Raw genomic sequence first — 22,547 nt, 5'->3', positions numbered from 1 at the left:
CCCAAAAGGGTTCCTTCTTCGACCTCCTGCGTGAGGACCAAGGAACCCCGGTGCACCGGCTTTCAATAAACCTCTTGCGTTTTGCATCGACTTCCGACTCTTGTTGTTTCCTGGGCGAGTCGAAACTCCTAGGAGACCGCGCAGGTCTAACAGTATAGTCTCTATACTGGTTTTGTGGATCACATGCCACACTCTTTTCTTGTAGTTAGAAATAAGGTAGAGAAAGTTACTTTGTAAATATATGTGTGTGTGTGTGTGTGTGTGCGCGTGTGTGTGTGTGAGATAATTGAAGACACTCTTCTAAATTAAAACCAGTTCTTTTAACTTGCTGTTTTCTTCTTGGGTCACATTATGAACTCTTCCCGTGGCCACATGTCATGTGTACCTTTAATTTCAGGGACTGCTGACATTCCAGGATGTGCCCATAGATTTCTCTCAAGAGGGCTGGGAGTGCCTAGACCAAGATCAGTGGGAATTGTACAGGGATGTGATGTTAGACAAGTATAGGAACCTGCTCTCCTTGGGTGAGGATACCTTCCTTCCAGAATTCCTTATCCAACCACAGTGTTTAGAGTCCTTCATTTGTAGAATGTCTCCTGGAATCTTCTGCTTCCTACAACAGGGTTTCAGATTGCAACGTTTCAGGAAATATTCGGAGTTTGTGGGTATAATTTATCTTATCCTTTTAAAATTGCAGCCTCCCTCAACCGCATAGCACAGGGAGAGCAGCTCGGTGCTTTGTGACCAACCTAGAGGGTGGGATAGGGAGGGTGGGAGGGAGGGAGATGCAAGAAATATGGGAACATATGCACATGTATAACTGATTCACTTTGTTATAAAGCAGAAAATAACACATCATTGTAAAGCAATTATACTCTAATAGAGATGTTAAAAAATAATAAAAATAATAAAATTGCAGCCTCCCTTTTAATATACGTTGTAACTAACTGCTTGGGATGTGTCTATATGAACTGTGTACTATATGCTTCTGTTATAGTCCTTACAATATTTTATTGTCTTATTTTCTGTAGCAATTTTCCATGGATTCTTTGGGCTTAAGGTATATTAAAAGGGAGACTGCGATTCTGGGACTTCCCTGGTGATGCAGTGCTTAAGAATCCGCCTCCAATGCAGCAGGCACGGTTTCGATCCCCGGTCTGGGAAGATCCCAAGTGCCACGGAGCAACTAAGCCAGTGGGCCACAACTACTGAGCCTGCGTGCCACAACTACTGAAGCCGGTGTGCCTTGAGCCCGTGCGCCATTTATTTTTTGGAGAATAAAACCACCTCTGAGTGATTAAAATTTAGTCCAGCTAGTCAAAATGCTTTATCATCTATTCTTCTAAAACACTGATCAACGGAACAAGTTTTACTAGGGATAACAGTCTAATTGTATTCTGGAGTTCATATCGGCAATATGGTTTATGACCTTGATGCTGGATCAGGACATTTCAATGGTATAACTGCTATTAATTGTCTGTTCAACTATTAAAGTCTCACGTGATCTGAGTTCAGACTGGAGTCATCCTGGTTGCTTTCTGTCTATTGCAGATTTCTTCCAGTATGAAAGGACAAGAGCAATATGGCTTACTTTACAAAATGTCTTCAAACTAAATGATGATATAATCTACATTCAATTAATTTATACATACCTTACTGTAGAACAGGGCTTGTTACCATGGCAGAGCCCGGTAATTATGTAAAACTGAAATCTTTATCTGCATGGGTTCAAGTCCTCTTCCTAAGAATATGTTTATAATCAACATTCTTTCACAAATTACACAATTTAATTGACCAGAGCATTCCTCATATTAACTAAGTGGAAAATCCTAGGCTATATACCAATCCAGAAAGGGCCAAAAATCATCAGCCCCCATGGATTATTACAGCCCATTGCTGAGGCTTTCAAATTACTTATTAAAGGACCACTATGTCCATCAACATCATCAATTTATATATTATTGCCCCAATGCTAGCCTTAACCCTGGCTCTCACAACATGAATTCCTCTGCCCATATCTTATCCACTAATTAACATAAATGTAGGCATACTATTTATATTAGCCATATCACAGCTAGCCATTTATTCCATCCTCAGATCTGGATGGGCTTCACATTCAAAATACTCGCTCACTGGAGCTCTAGGGACAGTAGCACACAATCTCATATGAAGTAATGTAGCAGTTATTCCATTCTCAGTCTTACTGATAAATGGATCATTTACACTTTGAACAGTAATTATTACACGAGAACATCTATGACTAATTTTCTCCTGACCCCTACCCAGAATTTGATTATCTCTGCAGTAGCAGAAATCCAATGAAGCCCCACTTGATTTAACAGAAGTAGAATCAAAACCTGTATATGTCTTCAATGTAGATAATGTAGCAGGCCCACTCACCCGGTCCTTCCTAGAGAATATGTCAATTTCCTTATAATAAACATTTCCACAGCAATCTATTTTTAGGAGCATTCGACAATCCCTAGGTGCCAGAATTATATACAGCCCAAGTCATCATTAAAACACATCTAACAACCTCCTTTCTATGAATTTGAGCATCCTACCCAGAAGTTTGATATGATTAACATATACATTTCTTATAAAAAGTTTTTTAGTACTAACATTAGCCCTATGTATATGAGAGTTTTCACAACCTGTCATCATACCAGGCAACCCACCACAAACTTAAGAAATATGTCTGACAAAAGAGTTACTTTGATAGAGTAAATCATAGAGGTTTCAATGCTCTTATTTCTGGAATTGAATTCTTCCTAAGAATTTTACATTCTCCATGCTACCACTTTACACCACATGCTATATAGTAAGGTTCTCTAAGTAAGCTTCAGGCCCATACCCCCAAAATGTTGTCGTATATCCTTCCTGTACTAATAAACTCTCATTGTTTTTACTATCGTTCTACTGACCATTTTCTCAGGAAATATAATTCTATAACAAGCTCACACTGGTTAATGGTAGCCCCGTTCTAATAAAAAACACGAACCCATAAGCTACAGAACCATCCAACAAATATTTCCTAAAAAATTCCACCGCATCAATACTACTTATAATGGCTATTATCATTAATCTAATATACTCTGGTTAAAGAACACAATGAATAACAAAAATCTTTAATCCAGCAGCAGCCACCCTCATGACAATCTCCCTTGTCACAAAAGTAGGACTTTCCCCATTTCACTTCTGAGTGTCTGAAGTCACACAAGGCATCCCATGAACAACAGGCCTGATGCTATCAGCCTGATAAAAATACACCCCTATCAGTTTTATATCACATGTCACCATCCATCAAGCTAAATATAATATTAATCATAGTGATATTATAAATCGTAGCTGGAGGCTGAGACAGACTTAGCCATACTCACCTGGAAAAAACTACACCCTCCTCATCAATTGCCCATATAGGATGAATAACAGCTATTATAAAGTATATTCCAATTATAACAATCCTAAACATACTAATTTATATCATAACAACACTCTCTTCTTATTTATGCCCAGATCTTGTACTACAAGAGTATCATTATCACACACATGAGATAAAACACCTCCCATCAAAATCCTTTTCTTTTTTTTTGTTTGTTTGTTTTTTACATCTTTATTGGAGTATAATTGCTTTACAATGGTGTGTTAGTTACTGCTTTTTAACAAAGTGAATCAGTTATACATATACATATGTTCCCATATCTCTCCCCTCTTGTGTCTCCCTCCCTCCCACCCTCCCTACCCACCCCTCTAGGTGGTCACAAATCACTGAGCTTATCTCCCTGTGCTATGCGGCTGCTTCCCACTAGCTATCTACCTTACGTTTGGTAGTGTATATATGTCCATGCCACTCTCTCGCTTTGTCACAGCTTACCCTTCCCCCTCCCCATATCCTCAAGTCCATTCTCTAGTAGGTCTGTGCCTTTATTCCTGTCTTACTCCCAGGTTCTTCATGACACCATTATAGTATCATTAGGACATCACCCATCACTGTCAGGGTTTTTACCCAAATGAATAATTATCCAAGAGATAACAAAAATGACAACATCATTCTACCAATACTAATAGCCATCATAGCAGTCCTCAGCATATATATTTACTTGCAGCTAACATACTCCACATCACTAACTATATTCTCTTCATGAAACAACACAAAAACAAAACAATTTGAACATACAAAGAAATAACCTTCCTATCATTACGAATCATAATACCCACACGATTATTACACTAACACCCATTCTGTTGGTATTGCACTAGGAATTTAGGTTAGTTCAGACCAAGAGCTTTCAAAACCCTAAACAAGTAAAATTTACTTAATTTCTAAAACTAAGGATTGCAAGACTTTATCCTACATCAATTGAATGTAAAGCAAACATTGTAATTAAGCCAAATCTTTACGAGACTGATGAGTTTTAACCCCAGGAAACTTTAGTTAACAGGCAAATCCTCTAGTCAACTGGCTTCAGTCTACTTCTGCTTCATCTGAGAAAGAAAAAAAAGGCAGGAAAATCACCGGCAGAATTGAAGCTGCTTCTCTAAAGTTACAATTCAATTTGTTGATTCACCACAGGCTTTGCGAGAAAGAGGGCTCAATCTGTCTTTACATTTACAGTCGAATGCAACTCAGTCTTTTTACCTCTGTTCATACACTGCTGATTATTTTCAACAATCACAAAGACATCGGTATTTTATATTTACTATTTGGTGCTTGACCTGGAGTAGCAGGCAGCACCTTAAGTATATTAATGCAGGCTGAGCTATGCTAACCTGGAGCACTACTTGGAGATGTCCAAATCTGCAAGGTAGTCATAACAGTCCCTGCACTTGTAATAATTTTCTTTATAGTTATACCCATTACGATTGCAGGGTTTGAAAATGGACTTGGGCCACTAACAACTCAGACACCTGAGGTAGCATTTCCCCGAATAAATCATATAAACTTTTGACTATTTCCCCCATCATTCTTACTTCTACTCATATCACCAATTGTAGAAGCTGGTTCTGGTACCAGTGGAACTGTGTATTCAGCTCTAGCTTACAATCTGGCCCACGCAGGAGCCTCTGTCAACCTAACCATTTTCTCCTTACATTTAGCAGGTGTCTCTTCAATTCTTGGTATTATTACTTTTATTACTATAGTCTTTCATACAAAACCAGCAGTCATATCGCAATACCAAACACCACTATTAGTTTAATCTTCCCCAACTATAGCCATCTTAATATAATTACCAATGTCAGTCCGAGCAGCCAGAATTGCCATACTGTTAAGAGATAGAAATGTCAACACTACTTTCTTTGACCCTGCAGGAGGAGACCGAATCCTATACCAACACCTATTTTGATTCTTTGGTCACCCTGAAGTCTGTATTCATGGCCTACCAGGGTTTGTTATAAATTCACATATCATTACATACTATTTAGGACAAAAAGTGCCTTTCAGCTATTTGGGAATAGTGAGTCATGTCCACTGGCTTTTTAGGATTTCTCTTGTGGGCCCATCATATGTTTACCATAGGGATAGCTGTCCACTCAGGAGCATATTTTGCATCAGCTACCGTAATTATTTCTATCCTTACAGGAGTAAAAGTATCTAGCTGATTAGCAACTCTTTCTTTAATTTTTCTTTTTTTTCTTTTCTTTTTTTTGGCTGCGTTGGGTCTTGGTTGCTGCACGTGGGCTTTCTCTGCTTGCGTTGAGCGATAGCGACTCTTCGATGCGGTGCATGGTCTTTTCATTGCAGTGGCTTCTCTTGTTGCAGAGCACGGCCTCTAGGCTCGCGGGCTTCAGTAGTTGTGGTTGCGGGCTCTAGAGGGCAGGCTCAGTAGTTGCATCGTATGGGCTTTTTGCTCCGCGGCATGTGGAATCTTCCCAGACGTGGGCTCAAACCCGTGTCCCCTGCATTTGCAGGCGAATTCTTAACCACTGCGTCACCAGGGAAGTCCCTGCTTAGCAACTGTTCACGGAGGTAATACTATATGACCTCCCACTATATTATGAGTTTTAGGCTTCAGTTTTTCTTTTTACAGTAAGTGGTTTGACAGGAATCATCTTAGCCAATTCATCCCCAGACATTGTCCTCCAGGATACATACTATGTAGTAGCACACTTCCATGACCTAATGTCCATGGGAGCAGGCTTCACTATTAGAGGAGGCTTCCTACACTGATTCCCACTATTCTCAGGTTATACAGTTAACTCAGCATGAGCAAAAATTCACTTCACAAGTATATTTATAGTAGTAAATATGACTTCCTGCAGCACTTTCTTGGCCTCTCAGGGATGTCACTACATTAGTCTGAGTACCCTGAGGCACACACAACGTGAAGTATTTTGTCTTTAGGCACATTCATCTCAGTAGCAGCGGTAATGCTAATAATCTTCATACTTTGAAAAGCTTTTGCGTCTAAACAAGAAGTATTAGCAGTGGAAACTGCTACTCCTAACCTAGAATGGTTACACCAATGCCCTACATCATATCCTATGTTTCAAGATCCTACCTATGTAAATGTAAAATAAGGAAGGACTCAAGTTCTTTTCAACCAGTTTCAAGCCAACACAATAACAGTTATCTCTTTCTCAATAAATGAGATAAAAGTAAAAAGTGATGTAGCTTTGTCAAAGTTAAATCATAGGCTAAAATCTTGTATATCACGAAGGCATATCAATTTCATCTAGGCTCTCAAGACGCAACATCATCGATTATGGAAGAACAATCCTAAACATACTAATTTATATCATAACAACATCATCATTCATCATTGTGAATCCTTTACATGATACATGAAATCAATAACTCTTCCCAAACCATAAAGAACTATGGGTCAGTAATGATACTGAAGCTACAAATACACATATTATGAAGATTTAAATGTTGACGCCTCTGTAATCCCCACATCAGAGCTAAAACCAGGAGAATAATGACTAATAGAAGTCAACAACCGAGTAGTTAGAGATAGTCATTGAATATTAGTTAGTTTCATCTGAAATTGTTGTACAACCCTGAGCTGTCCCTTCTTAGGCCTAAAAAGAGCTGCTATCGCAGGACGCCTAAATTAAAGAGTCCTAATACCAACAGGACCAGGCCTATGTTGTGAAAAAGTTATTCCACCACCCCTACAGAATTTGTTCTTGTCATTGTTCACATTTGAGCCATTCTAATGGGTGTCTCCAGCAGCCCAGTGGTGGACGGGGGTTGGGAAAGATGCAGAGCTTCCTGAGGAACCACAGGACCTGGCATTCTGGGAAATTCAAAAGTGCTAGTCCAGTTCTGGCAATCTGAACTCTTCCTCCTCAAAGCTGAAGTCTGAGAGACATTCTTCCTCCCTTTGGCCACACGGCTGACAAGAAAAGTAGCTGACCTGCAAAATGAGCACCAGTTAGGGTGGTGGGAGGGGAACACACCTTACAATTATGCTAAAATGTTGCCATTTCCTGCAAACTCTCAGTATTCACATCTCATTATGCATTCACCACTCTATTATTAGCGGGTCACCACTGAATCAGGGATGACTCCAGAACTTCTGTAGGAGGGGTTTGGGGCAGATGAGCAATTCATTCTGGGAAAGAGAGTCTAAAACCACGTGAATGACCCTTTACATTAGCATGGGAAATCTTCCCCCATCCCACCTTGTCTCAACAGAGCCATTAATCTAGAAAAACTACAGTGTCACTTTCCACAGGTCTACCCTGTGTGCACACATGGAGGAGACACTTAGAATGTTAAAGTCAGCATGTTAAGTAATTTTCTTGAAATACTGGAACTAGCACCCAGTTTACTTGCTTCACAGTCCTTTTCATAATCTATTTAATTTTAGTCCTTTTTAATTGTCTGGTACACCTTTAACACCTAAACTCCAAGAGAAGGAGCTTCATCCTATTTCCAGTGCCTAGCACACAATGGTTTCTAAACGGAACTGATTCCAAGATTGGCCTTATTTAGGAGTGGATCTGTTGTTATAATCAGGTTGCCAAAATCTTTAGTATCAATACGGAACCCTTTCCTCTCACATTTCACAAGAAGCTAGACTTCTGAAACCCCAAACATGGATACGTTTCAAGTTTCCTTGACTGATTTAAATTGAATTAAAATTAAAATAATTATTTTGTACAGGAAAATCTTTAAAATTTTTTTCATTTTTCAGAACAAAACCACCTTTTCTTTCTCTACTTTCGTCCCTTCAAAACAAGCTTTGCAACATTGGGGTAAGTTAAATAATCAGAAATCTAGCCCTAAATTAAGCTCTCAATTACATGAAACACATTTTTTGCTCCTTTTAAATAAAAATCCTATATGCAGTACATTAATGTTTTCTTTCCGAAATTATGTTGACAACTTAATCCCTAATTCGAGGCATCCATATAACTGGTTTACAGAAAGGTTCTTTGGCAAATTATTTAACACAAGATATATATGAGATGCTGAGATCTGGGTAATATACCTTACTTGAAAGGCATGAATAGTTTCTATGTAGTGTAACATAATCACAGTGTAGCATAATCACACTTAAGACCATACTTACTTTGTTCCCAAATCCCTGCAATTCTATTTGAGGGGATTTCTAAAAGGCCTGTGTCTTCTCCTGTGTCCACTACTGTAGACGTACACTGATGACCCTCAATCCTGCTCTCCAAACTTCAAATAAGGTGCCAGAGACAAGGCTCGGGACTTGGAAAAGTCCTAGAAATTCCCTGCCTCAAAAGCAGTTTCAGAGTTTCACCTTTTCCTAAGGAAGATAGAACTGAATAGATACGCTGAAGTCTTCCAAATCCTGCTGGGTGTTTTGAATTATGGCTCCACTGGCTGTGTACCCCTTGAGCTTTTATCTCCACACACTTGAATTAAACCCTGTAGTTCCTCTTCGGTTCTACCATCTGTGACCTCTTCACAGGGTCTAGATGCCACACCTGTTTTACCACTTTCTGAAATCAAGTTAACAAGGATCAATCCAGAAGTTTTCTTGTTCTAAAACTTCCTGTATACAATGGTAGCACCGAATAATTAGATATTCTTTTGACTTCTAAAAGCAGAAAATAAGAGCATTTTCCTAGAAGTTCCCTCATCTGACACTTCAGTTTTTATCATAATTATTTGTGAAAAAATATATAAGATGTAACAACTTTGGTTCAAAAACTTTATGATCTTAGAAATAAGAACTAAGGAATAATGACATAGAAATTAAAAGCTGTGGAAACAAAAATATTCAATCACAATACAATTATATAGGAAGGCATTAGGTGGGGGTCAAAGAGAGTTCAAACCTGGGATAAATACAACCGGACTATAATAGATACTTCACATTAGAAGCAAGGCAAATGCCTACTCCTTGGGACCAAAATTCTACCAAATACAATGAACAAAGCTTTGCAGACACAGACAGAGGGAGAGAGCATTTGAACCCTGTACTGGCAGAGACTGGCCCATGTACCGTTTGGACAATACAGCTTTCCTCAAGGCAAGCTAGAGCCACTAGGCTTTTTGGTCTAAGGAGTTTTGGGTACATATAAGGAGTACCTTGGCATATTAGGCACAAACAACCCAGGCGTTTAGTTTGGTTCTTAAAGGTTGTTACCCAGAGTTGACAGCTGATGGAGATTCTGCCTGATGACCAGGGAAGTCAAACTTCACTGGAAGGACTGCCCAGGCTAGAAGGCCAAGACCAATCCAGGGTCAACTCTTACAAGCAAATAAGGTCTCTGACAACTTAGCTAGGATTTCTCAGTCTCTAAGCCTGCAGGGCTGTGAAGCAGGGGAGCAATTCTGTTCCGGGAATCTACTAATCATAAAGTTTCCTTTGGGCCAGCCTGTGACATTCTCACTGCTGTATAACTCGATAGGGCACACAATCAATGCTATTCAATAGCATGACCAGTTTCAAGGCTCACAAAAATGTAGCCGATTATTATATAAGAATCATATTCACCCAATATATCAGAAATGAAAACTGAAATTAAACTGATTCCAAAAACATAATTTAATAAACTCTTCAACAAGAAAACAACATTAATAATAATAGTCAATATATTTTGTCTGCTTACTATATTTCAGGCATAGTTCTAAGCTTTTTACATTCATCATCTCATTTACTCTTACAATATCCCCCATTTGGTGGTAAGCTGAATTACTAACCCTATATGCAGATAAAGAAATTGCAGCTTAGAGATATTAAATACCTTCCAATGTCTCTGGCTGGAAAAACCTAAAATTGCAAGAGCCACAACAACAAAATCTAAGAGACAAAGTTAGGACTTAAACACAGGTGTCCAAGGCTTATAATCACTACACTATTCTGTATGATAAGCAAGCAATTGAGGAAGAAGTGGATCAAACACTTTCTGTATGAACTGAGGCAAGTGATTCTACATCTAAACACTGGGAACAATAATATTTGCTGTCGTTTTTCTCATAAATGACACAAAGAACAAATGTAAGACTCCTGCTGTGAAAGCATCTGGTGATTGAAAGAATATGTAATGTTTTAGATAACCATTATTTTCATCCAATTAACTTTTCAAATAAGTTTATTTCCTCACTGAAACTGAAGCTCTTCAACGACAATCAAAAAGGTCTTACCTAAAACCACAATCAGCAGTTTCTGGATGCATCTGTCATAGCTTTCTGAATAGCAAGCTTCTGGGTTACCTTCCTTCCCATAAGGAATGATAATGACTCTAAATCCAACCAAAAGAGAAAAATTTTAAATGCCTATATGAATAACTGATTTCTAGGTTATATGTTTAAAACTAAAAATGCATCTGTGATTCTTAGAACACTACCTTAGTGATTAAGGGCAGGAACAACACTGGGGTACGGGTGAATGTCTCTGTTGCAGGTATACCCTGGCATGGCACATTTTTACTGCTCAGATCTATTCTGGAAGTTCCTAAAATACTCCATGGCAAATGCAAACCAAAAAAGTGGCACAAATCTCATATTACTCACAGATTTCAAATACACAAGCTGAGGCTACACTGCTACAGACCCTGCTCTCGTGTGCGTAAAGGGCTGGATTCATACAGTGAGATAGATTTGGTGGTAGTGCAGATGATCTGGCCTCTCCTCAACCACCACCCACTCAGGTGAATGGTGGAGGCTCCTACACCCCATTCTCTAACAGCCTGGCCTCTGACTTAAAACCCTAAGCCCAAGTGCCATGGATTCTAGGAATAAACTCAGTATCAATCGGAATCCCCTTTCTAGGGATCTACATTTACTCTTTATGCTCAGGCCCTTCTATAGGAGGCAAAGGACTGAACATTTACACATGAGTTTATTTCAATCTTCAGACAATGATTTTGTTGGGATAACTGTAGGCTAGAAGACATGTGTATCTGAAGGACTATTTTAGTACAAAACAAATTATTAACCGAAAAAAAACACAAAACCACTAATTTTCCCTCCTCCTAAGCTTCTTGGCAGGCAGCCAGTTCTAACATTCTAAAGTTTAAGGTGCTGTCAGGTATTGCCTAAGACAAAAACCCATATTGTCAAGCAGACAAATTCTGCCCAGGGCTTTAGTTGCTTAGAAAAGGTGATGATGTATCTGAAAAGTTGAGTTTCAGAAAGAAAGGAAAAAAGAGAAATTCCACTCCCTCATCTCCCCACACACACACATACTGGAAAACAGACCTTCCTCCAACTTATCAAAGTTTCCTCAACCATGTCAACTCTGGGAGTCCTGCACTCGTGGGAGGTCAACACCACCTCTAAAGCACAGAAGAACTTCAGGCTTTGCTTCTGAAGTGGTGTCACAGTATCTGTATTTTCCCTTTCTTCAATGTTAGAAAGATCCTGAAGCTGTTAGGACTTTGAATTAAGGCTAGACTTTAACATATACTGTTGTTAGAAATAAAAACTAAACTCCAGCAATCCCAGGTAATAGTTTAGGTATGCTATCCCTTCAAAATCAACTGAGACTTGCAGATAAATGAATAGATATAGACAACTATTTTTTATTATATGCCATAAAAATACTGGAGAAAATTATGGACACCACCATCCAAGTCATTGAGATTATCACTAATTCTAGGTGGCAGGCCAATGCTTAGATACTTCCATGTGGAAGCCTCTCACATCTCCTCCCCAAAGCCCTGTTCTATTCTTCTCTCTAAAGTCTAGGAGTTCAATGTTGAAAGAGTCTGGTTAGTCGAAGAAAATCTACAGAGTTTACCTTGATGATCCTTTTTGACCACTCATGGAAACCAAAGTAGTAATTTGCCAATTCTTGGCATCTGGAGCTGTTTAGGGCAAGGGTATTATGTTGAACCGCCTTATGTCTGGTGCCGAGATGAACCTAAAGACATAAAAGACCTAAAAATATCACTACCCTACATAGAGATTTATTTTGGATACACCTGAGATTTACCAATACCAATTTCATAGAGTGGTTGTGAAGATTAAGTAGGACATTTTAAGCAATGAGTTCACAGTGAGCCCTAAATACATGTTATTATTTTTAAGTCAGTACTTTTCTGCATCATTTCCAGGGCCCCTGATTAACCAGAAGGTTCCCTGACCTCTGGTGGTGAAAGTGATGATGAAAGCAACCAAGGAAACCCAGCAGAAGCCTATTATGGGGCTGGGGGTAAGCAAAGGAAGTGAACTGTTTTAGTCGTCTCATCCTGTAGCTCCTGCTTGAGAATATGACCGGAAGAGGAGGTAAGAAGGACCTGCCACTGAATTAGGACCTTAATCTGTAGCACCCCCTCCCCAAGTTACTAACCCCTGTTAGAAGAGGGCATATGTATACCTCTCTAAATGTAAATAAAGCAACCAAAAGAATTAGAGGTTCATCTGCATTAACAAGCTTCTTTGAGAGTGCAAATATTTCCAGTCTTAACTCTCTAAAGAACTTACATATTACTGTGGATTTTTTACATCACTAGTTCTTTCTTAAATGTCTATTTCCATTTTGAACAGGATGTAGTATATTAATATAGTCATAAAAATTCAAATAACACAAATAAAGTCAAAGCATTGTTAATTCTTCATTGATTTGTTTGTGCATCTTCCTCTGTCACTAGTTTATGAGCTCCTTAAGTGCTTGAAGGAACCATATATTATTCTTCCCTTGTTAACAAGAAACAAGCATAGATCTTGGCATATAAAAGAGTGATGGTCTGTTGACTGAGTGAATGAATGAGTACATAAGAAAATGAAATTACTTTCTCCAACTGAAGCTGCCTGCTGGGAAGGAGAAATGAAGATTAATTTTTAAATGTTGAGTGTCACATGGGAGGCTAGGCCCTGTACGGTGAGTCATAATGGAGCTGTCCTGGACAATTAGAAGTCTTCAGAAGGGCTCTGAGCCCCTGGGTAGTAGAGACAGTTGACATCTGGGATAACCTTGCCACAGCTCTTGCTGGAAAACATTTCCCTTCGTGCTACTGAGAGAAACTCAGATGCATTAGCCCTTTCCTTCATTTTATTTTAAAATGTTATTCTCTTTTCTGTATTTATAAAAAACACAGGGGAAAATAGATAAGTATGTATACCTGCCAATGAATAAAATAACACATAATTGGAACTTCAGTGCGGGTGCAGTGATTAAGACTCCGTGGTCCCAATGCAGGGGGCCCGGGTTTGATCCCTGGTCAGGGAACTAGGTCTCACATGCATGCTGCAACTAAGAGTTCTCACGCCACATTTCAGGAGCCTGCGAGCCACAACTAAAGGAGCTTGCCTGCTGCAACTGGGGAGCCCAGATGCCACAACTGGGGAGCCCTTGAACCGCAACTAAGGAGCCCATCTGCTGCAACTGAGAACCCGGTGCAAACAAATAAATAAATAAAATTGAAAAAGAACGCGTAAGTAAAGTAGGAAACAATTTCAGGGGTGTGGGTAGTAAACTAAGGCTCTGAATTAAATAAGGAAATCTAATACAAATGCCCTTTCCTCTCAACTCTATAGTGACTTAGAGAACATTTTCTTCATTACTCTATCAGTGACGGGCTTTATGCTGTGAAAATCTCACAACCTACGCTTATGGAATGGTCTTAATGTCCAATATAAGAAAAGAACTCATTACTCACAACTGATACCAAGTAACTGTTTCACAATCTTTCCAGGACCATCTGTAATATCTGAGTGGTTATGTGAAATGGTCGCAGGGTCCGCAAATTAAAGAATGTCTGACACAAAATCATTTCAATCCCAGGGAGTACAGCCAGGATTGAAGAGGGTGTTAAACAAGGTACAGAAGTGGGAGGCAGTGTACATGGAGTCCCATCGGAGGAGAGTTCTCAGATTCAATAAAGGTGAAATCAGTGAGTAAAGAAATATGGGTGAGAAGAGGCAGCAAGGTCAGTAGGAAGTAGCCAGAGCAAGAAGCCAATCAGAGAAGACACACAATTATAAAGGGAAAGGTCTGGGAAACCTAAGCCTCACTCACTTATTCAGAGGAATTCGAAAGGTCTTTAACATAATGAAATGTTAATTCTGGGAAAGTAAAATTGGATGGCATGTTCATATGGAATAAGGTTTCTACAATGCATTAAAGAATATTTAACCATTTTCTGGAATCTGAAGGGAGTTCTTAATAGGCAGTTTGAGAATGATGATGATGATGAAGCCTCCCTTATGTTACATCTGACAAAAGTTTGTCAAGCTCAGGACTTCCCTGGTGGCACAGTGGTTAAGAGTCCGCCTGTCAGTGCAGGGGATACGGGTTCGATCCCTGGTCCAGGAAAATCCCACATGCCGCAAAGCAACTAAGCCCGTGTGCCACAACTGAGCCTGTGCTTTAGAGCCTGTGAGCCACAACTACTGAAATCCGCTTGCCTAGAACCCGTGGTCTGCAAGAAGAGAAGCCGTCGCGATAAGAAGCCCACGCATGGCAACGAAGAGCAACCCCCGCTCGCCGCAAATAGAGAAAGCCGGCGCGCAGCAACAAGACCCAACGCAGCCAGAAATAAATAAATAATTAATTAATTTTAAAAAATTGTCAATCTCACACATTTAAAATCCACATAAAAGTAAATATAAGGAAAACTCTTGTGAAGATTTCTTAAATTAAGGGGCAGCATAAAATGACATTGGGTTTAACATCAGTTAAGTTTGGGTTTGGCCTCTAGTTTCCACATTTACTGTCATGAACCTTAAGTAAGTCACTTAACCATCCTGAGTTCGAGTTTCTTCATCTAAGAAAAAAGAAACAACTGTGGAACTGGGAGATCAGTGGAGCAGTGCATCTGAGTGTATTCTGTACACCACAGTGCTACACAAACGGTGGCCTTTCCACCCTCGCCCCCCGCCCCGGGATCTTAGTTCCCAGACCTGGGATTGAATCCAGGCCCTCAGCAGTGGAAGTGCAGAGTCCTAACCACTGGACCGCCAGGGAATTCCCGATGGTCTATTAGTTTTAAATTCAGCACTTCATCCCAGTAGAGCGAAGAATTCCACATTTGGACCCACCTTCACTGGAGATGTGTGAAAAAGCTGCTTCTGGTCGCATGCCTTTTGGGCTCTGTGGGCATCCCTTGCTGAATAAAACTTGATGATGGCATAGAACCCAGGACTGGCCACTGCTGCGTTTGGGAAGACTCGGACCGAATACAGAAGGCCAAACTGGGAGAAGACTGTGAACAGAGAATGTTGTAGGGTGGTCCCACGCTAAGTAAGTGCAGGAAATTTCAGGCCCAGGAAACCAAACCGCCCATTCCCTTATACTCCCCCAGCCCTTTGCCACAGGTAACTGTGGTGAGGCTGCAACTCCAAACACTTCTCATTGCATGAACAAGTTTCCCTCTGAAATCCTAAGCTTCGAGAAGCATTAGGAGGCAATGCCTTTTGTTGGGGACTAACTCTCAAAAATCTATGGGGGCGAGCTGACTGCTCAGGTCGGCTCTAGAACTAAGAATCCTCTCAGCGGAGACCACAGGCAAATGAGGTGCTGAAGCAGTACCCCGGGGAGCCCAGTTACTGGGACGCAGGGCGGCTTCCTCCACCCCTCCCTCCGCTCCGGCTCGTCTCACTTGCAAGGCCTCGGCCGTGGGTCCACAGCTCAGCTCCCACACCAGCAAGGTTTTGTCACCCGCAATTGGAACCGCAAAAGGTACCAAGTGCAGCATCCTACAGTCACCGCGTGTGGCACCTCAGGGCGCAAGCGGACTGCTCCAGGAAACGCGAGCCTGCGCTTTTTAAAAAGTTAGTGCCAATAAATCTAATATATAGAAAAATAGTTGAAAGCCCCTGAGTGTTTTGTGGATAGAAAAGCTTGAGATTCGGAGCAAGTTCAGACCTGGACAGCCTAAGAATAAACTAGCTCTCCATTCCATTAGGAGGGCTAGGTAGCAGCCTCTGGTTATGGAACCAGAAACTCTCAGGCTCCAAATAGGACATAAAACAGCATCACTTGTACTCTTTATAAAATTGCGGAAACAAACAAAATAAACAAAAATATATTTACACTTGTCCTATAAGACAAAGGGTACTTGAGACCTAATGTATATAAAATCAGTTTACAAACTGTGAGGCACTATATCAATAAGTTCTCATTTGCAGAGGGCACAGCATAGGATATGAGGCCAGTAATGTTAATTCCCTTCCCCCATCCATTCCTTTCTCTTGTTCCTTTATGTATGCGGATCAGTTACATTATTAAGCTAACAATGTAACTGAGCTATTATTAGCTTAATAATGTAACCAAGAATCTGATTTTTAGCAAGGGGGTAGGTCTTAGAAACTTAGGGAGCTGGAACTCTGAATGTATGAATTAAAATAATGCAATTACATCATGAATTTTAAAATTTATCATCATTGATTAAAAATTAAAATATTAAATTAAAAATTTATTTTCCCGCAGTTGAGACTCCCCGCAACATCTGACGTCTGACAGGCATTCACTGTCACAACACAGCTTGACTGTCTTACAGACAACCTCAATAATATTTTTAAATTGGCAGAGGCAGCACGCCATACGGCTAGGTAAGATCCTATAAATGGAAACACAGGTAATTAAATTCGTGGTAAAAGAGTTACTTGAGTAGGCAGAAGAGGTAGGCCAAGGCCACCACAGACCAGTGCAAAAAGAAGTTCTTGGGGCATATGGACTGGAGAACTGAATAGGGGCCGGTTGGACAATTGCTGCTCTTGACTGTTGTAAATAAATATAGAGGAGAGAGGTGCCCAACAGAAGGATGAGGATGGCAGTACGTATGGTATGCCTAGGAAAAAGGGAATAGAGATTAGAATTGGGTGACATTGATCTGTTGTTTAATTCAGAAATATCTCCTTCCAACCCGAAACCCTCACTTTGGGTTGAGAGTACACAGGAAGAAGGCAGACTTCTAAGAAGAGTCTGAATAAGGCCGCACCTTCTGTAGTCCCTTTCTCAGGTCCTATCTGTGAGTAGTAATATATTACAAATTATTCTAGTAATAAAAAAGCATCGTGTGGTTAAACAATAACAGAGATCGCATTGGCCAAATCTGGACAAAAGGAACATTCTAAAGAATAACATTATCAGTATAATAAGGTATAACATAGTTAATTTTTAAAAAAGCATATGAGTTCATAATGATACTCAAATGAAAATTGGGGAACTCTTCTTTATAGAATAATGTCAGCTAATAAATGCACAAGGAATGATAGAATAAGAAAAGTGTCATTTTGCAACTATCAATGTAATAATCGATTCAGACAAGGATTATCATTGATGCACAGTTGGGTGAAGAGTTGTTTGAAAGTAGGATCTTCACTGATCCCAAAGTATCACCCCACATATGATTTATCAACTACCAAGGGGAAAAATAACTTTACAATGGAGAGATATGGACGATACCACATTAATCAAGTGATCAAACTTAGCACTGGGCCACCTGAAGTGCTGAAGTATGAAGAATACATCACCTATATAGTATTCTTCCACAAAATGTTTACTTTGAATCTAATGAGGAAACAGACAAATCCAGATTGTGGGGAAATATACAAGACAACTGGCTTAGACTCTTCAAAAATGCCAATGTCATAAAGACCAAAAAAAAAGGAAATGGTAGGGAAATATTCTAGATTAAAGGAAACAAAGACGTAACATGCAATGCCTAATCTTTAATTGGACGCTGTATCAAAACAAAACAGACTTAAAGAATATTATTGGCTTCTGGCCAAGATGAAGTAACAAGGACCAATTTAACCTCCCACCTGAAACAATGAAAACGTCAAACAGAACATATGAAACAAAAGGTTTCAAGAAACTGGACCTCAGGCAATAAAGTTCAGTGATTCCGCAAGAGATGGGAAACAAATGAAGTGATCCCTATAATTGCCCTAACTTACTTCTCTGAGAGAGTTTCCAGGTCATGGTACAGGGAAGAGAAGTCCAGGCAGAGACTGGTGGACTCCATGACTGAGGCAATGGAGCTAAGAGTTTGGGAAAACCAAGGTAACTAGAGTTCACAAAGCAGAGTATCAGAGTGAAAAGAAGTGCACAGACAAAGAACTCTGGAGATATGCAGAGGGATCTCTTGAGAATTCAACAAAGTATTGGTCAGTACATTTGTGTGAGGAATACTTGATGCCAGGAAAAGAACCACATGAAAGGATTAATAATAACTGGATATCACACAGGGTTGTAGGAATAGTACCTGTTCCTATAAGTCAGACTGGAAAACCTCATGATACTCAGAAAGGACTTGTCTCAGTAGTTGCAAATAATGAGCTCCAGACTAAAGGCTACTTGGACTCCTACCCAACGAATCTTAAAAGCTAGACCTAAAAGAATAAAATTGTTTTGAGTAACTTAATTTCACCCAAAACAAAGCCCAAGCATTTTACAGGAATATAAATATATATAGCACACAAGAAACTAAAACTCACAATATCTGGGATCATATGAAAAACTGCCAAGCATGCAAAGAAGTAGGAAAATATGCCCCATAGTGAGGGGAAAAGGCAATCAATCAAAACTAACCCGTAATCTATACAGATGTTAGAATTGGCAGAAAAGAACATTTTACAAGTTATTATACCTGAAGAAAAGTTAGTATAACTGTATTTCATATGTTAAAAAACCCATTCTAAATACTGAAAATGTTATGTACAGGCATGGAAAATGTAAAACAGACCTAAATTGAGCTTCTAGAAATTAAAATCTATGTCTAAATTAAAAAGACATTGAACGAGGTTAATGGCAGATTAGACACTTCAGAAGAAAGGGTCAGTGAACATTAAGGCAAAGTAATAGAAACAGTCCAAAATGAAACAAAAAGAGTAACAAAACAAAACAACAACAAAAATGAATAGAGCATCAGCGAGTTGTGCAACAATTTCAAGTGGCCTAATACATGCGTACTTAGAGTCCATGAAGGAGAGGAAAAGTACAAAAACTTGAAGAAATAATATCAAAAATTTTTCCAAATTCGTAAACACTATAATCCCACTAAGTCAAGAAGATCAATGAACTTAAAGCATAATAAACATGGAAAAAACTACACCAAGGCACAAAAAATAATCGAATTGCTCAAAACATGCAATAAGGAAAAAAAATTAAAAGCAGCCAGAGGAAAAAATTATACACTATGTACAGAGGAACAAAGATAACAATGACAGCAGAATTCTTGTTGGAAACAATGTAAACGAGAACTCAGCTGAATCACATCTTTAAAGCAGTGAATTGAATTCTATCAAGCTAGAATTCTGTACCCAGATGTGTCAAAACAAAAGAAAAAAAAAAGACTATTTCAGACATACAAAAGCTGAAAGAATTCATTACTAGTAGACTTTCACTATAAGAAATGTTAAAAGAAGTATTTTCAGGCAGAAGGAAAATGACACCAGATTGGAATATGGATCTACACAAAAGATTAAGAATACGGGAATTGGGAATTCCATGGTGGTTCAGTGGTTAAGAATCTGCCTGCCAATGCAGGGGACATGGGTTCAATCCCTGGTCCGGGAAGATCCCATATGCCACGGAGCAACTACGCCCGTACGTCACAACTACTGAGCCCACACTCTAGAGCCTGTGTGCCACAACTATGAAGCCCATGCACCTAGAGCCTGTGCTCTGCAACAAGAGAAGCCATCCAATTAGAAGCTGGAGCACCCCAATGAAGAGTAGCCCTTGCTCGCCGAAACTAGAGAAACCGCAGGTGAAGCAAAAGAGACTCAACGCAGCAAAAATAAATTAAAAAATTATACTTAAAAAATTTTTTAAAGGATTTTAGGCATTCAATATATGTCTCTGACCACAATGGAATTAAATTACATATTAACAAATTCAAAAAATCTCCAAGTATTTGGAAACTAAACAACACACTTCTGAGTAACTTTTTGGTCAAAGAAGAAATCAGAAGGGAAATCAGAAACTATTTTGAACTCACTGAAACTGAGAACATAATATGTCAAAATGTGGGATATTGCTAACGCTGTACTCAGCTTCCTCAAGTTCCACCTTAATCTGGGAAAACGAGAGCAAATTAATCACAGAGTAAGAGAAGAAAGAACACAATAAAGATCAAAGTAGAAATAAATAAAATGGAAAACAGAAAAATACTATAGATAGTAAAAGGATAATAAGAGAATATTATCGAATACTTTAAACCAATAAATTCAAGATGAAATGGAAAAAATTCCTTGAAAGACATGCACTACTAAAGTTTATTAAAGAATAAAGATATTAAACAAATTGGATGTGCAGTGTAAAACCTTCCAACAAAGAAAGCTTCAAGTCCAGGTGGCTTAACTGATAAATTCTACTGAACATTTAAGGAATAAAATAATGCCAATTCTACACAAACGCTACCAGAAAGTTGAAGAGAAGGGAATACTTCCCAACTTTTTTATAAGGCTAACTTTCACTGTATCAAGATTAGACAATGACATTACAAGAAATCTATAGACCAATATCTCACATGAACACACAGACAAAAATTCTTAATAAAATTTTAGTATATCAAATACAATAATATATAATAAGATGATACATCATGACCAAGCGGGGTTTATCTCAAGAATGAAAGGTTGGTTTAATATTTGAAAATCAATTTACCCAACTTAGTACAATAAAAAAGAAAAATCAGGACAACACAGGTGGGGCAGTGGTTAAGAATCCACCTGCCAGTGCAGGGGACATGAGTTTGAGCCCAGGTCCGGGAAGATCCCACGTGCAACGGAGCAACTAAACCCGTGCACCACAACTACTGAGCCTGTGCTCTAGAGCGCATGAGCCACAACTACTGAGCCCATGTGCCACAACTAGTGAAGCCCGTGCACCTACAGCCCATGCTCTGCAGCAAGAGAAGCCACTGCAATAAGAAGCCTGCATACTCCAATGAAGAGTAGTCCCTGCTTGGCAGAACCAGAGAATGCCTGCGTGCAGCAATGAAGACCCAATTCACCCCAAAATAAATAAACAAATTAAGTAAAGAAAAGAAGAGAAAAATCTTATAATTATTGCAATAGATGAAGGAAAAGAATGAAAAAATCTAACATCCATTCCTGATTAAAGGAAAAAACAGCCCTCAGTAGACTAGGAATGGAAGGAGACTTCCTCAACTTGATAAATGACGTCTACAAAAAACCTAACATCATATTTAATGCTGAAGGACAAAGTACTTTCTCTCCAGGATCAGGACAAAGGCAAGGATGTCTGCTCTCATCACTTCTATTTGACATTGCAGTGAAGGTTCTAGCCAGTGCAATAGGGCAACAAAAAGAAAAGAGATATTCAGAATGGAAAGAAAGAAGTAAAACTATATTTGCAGGTAACATGATTATGTAGAAAACCTGATAGAATATACAAAAATGCTACTGGAACTCATAAATGAGTTTATCAAGTTTGCAGGGTACAAGATCAACATACGAAAAGATTAATTTGTCTCAACAAACTATCAGAGAGCAAAGTTTTAAAATACTACTTATAACAGAATCAAACATATAAAATACTTAGAATAAATCTGACAAAAGATGTAAGACTTGCACACTGAAAACTGTAAAATATTGCTGGGGGAAATTAAGGAAGACCTAAATAAATGGAGAGATATAATATATTCATGGATCAGAAGATTCAATATTGTTAAGACATCAATTCTCCCCAAATTGATTTATAGATCAAAATCCCAGTAGGCTTTTCTATAGAAATTGACAAGCTAATTCTAAAATTCATATGGAAATAAAATTTAGAATTGCTAAAACAACTTTAAAAAAGAACAAAGTTGAAGAACTAACAGTAACTGATTTCAACGCTTATGAAGCTACACTTTCAAGACATTGTGATAGTAGTGTAAAGATAGACAAAAACATCAAAGGAACAGAATAGAAAGTTCAGAAGTAGAGAGATGTGGACAACTGACTTTCAGGTTCAAAGGCATTTAAGTGGAGAAACGATAGGATTTTCTACAAATGGTGTGGAACAACTGAACATCCAGGTTCAAAAAATAAATAAATAAAAGAACTTCCATCCAAATCGTAATACATAAATATACTATTCAGCAATAAACAGAAATTAATTACTGATATCTACAACAATATGGATGAAGACTAAAATAATCATGCTGAGATAGAAACCAGTTAGAAAAAAGTATACACTGTATGATTCCATTAACAAAAA

The 22,547-nt window shown here is 38.9% G+C and overlaps 1 pseudogene across 1 annotated transcript; it reads right to left on the bottom strand.

Annotated features, from left to right (window-relative positions):
- Positions 1-7,259: 7,259 nt before the first annotated feature.
- On the bottom strand, positions 7,260-16,068 carry LOC309825118 (RAD52 motif-containing protein 1-like; annotated as a pseudogene). Its single transcript has 7 exons — positions 15,973-16,068; positions 15,413-15,592; positions 12,171-12,293; positions 11,630-11,797; positions 10,574-10,671; positions 8,837-8,922; positions 7,260-7,361 (listed from the first exon to the last, which is right to left on the bottom strand). The product of its transcript is annotated as an RAD52 motif-containing protein 1-like (transcript).
- Between the last annotated feature and the right edge of the window lie 6,479 nt (positions 16,069-22,547).

The sequence above is a fragment of the Grampus griseus genome, assembly GCF_964374135.1.
Source record: "Grampus griseus genome assembly, chromosome: 7".
Classification (NCBI taxonomy): domain Eukaryota; kingdom Metazoa; phylum Chordata; class Mammalia; order Artiodactyla; family Delphinidae; genus Grampus; species Grampus griseus.
The sequence above is the reverse complement of the archived record's forward strand: the minus strand, read 5'-3'. Positions and strand labels throughout refer to the sequence as shown.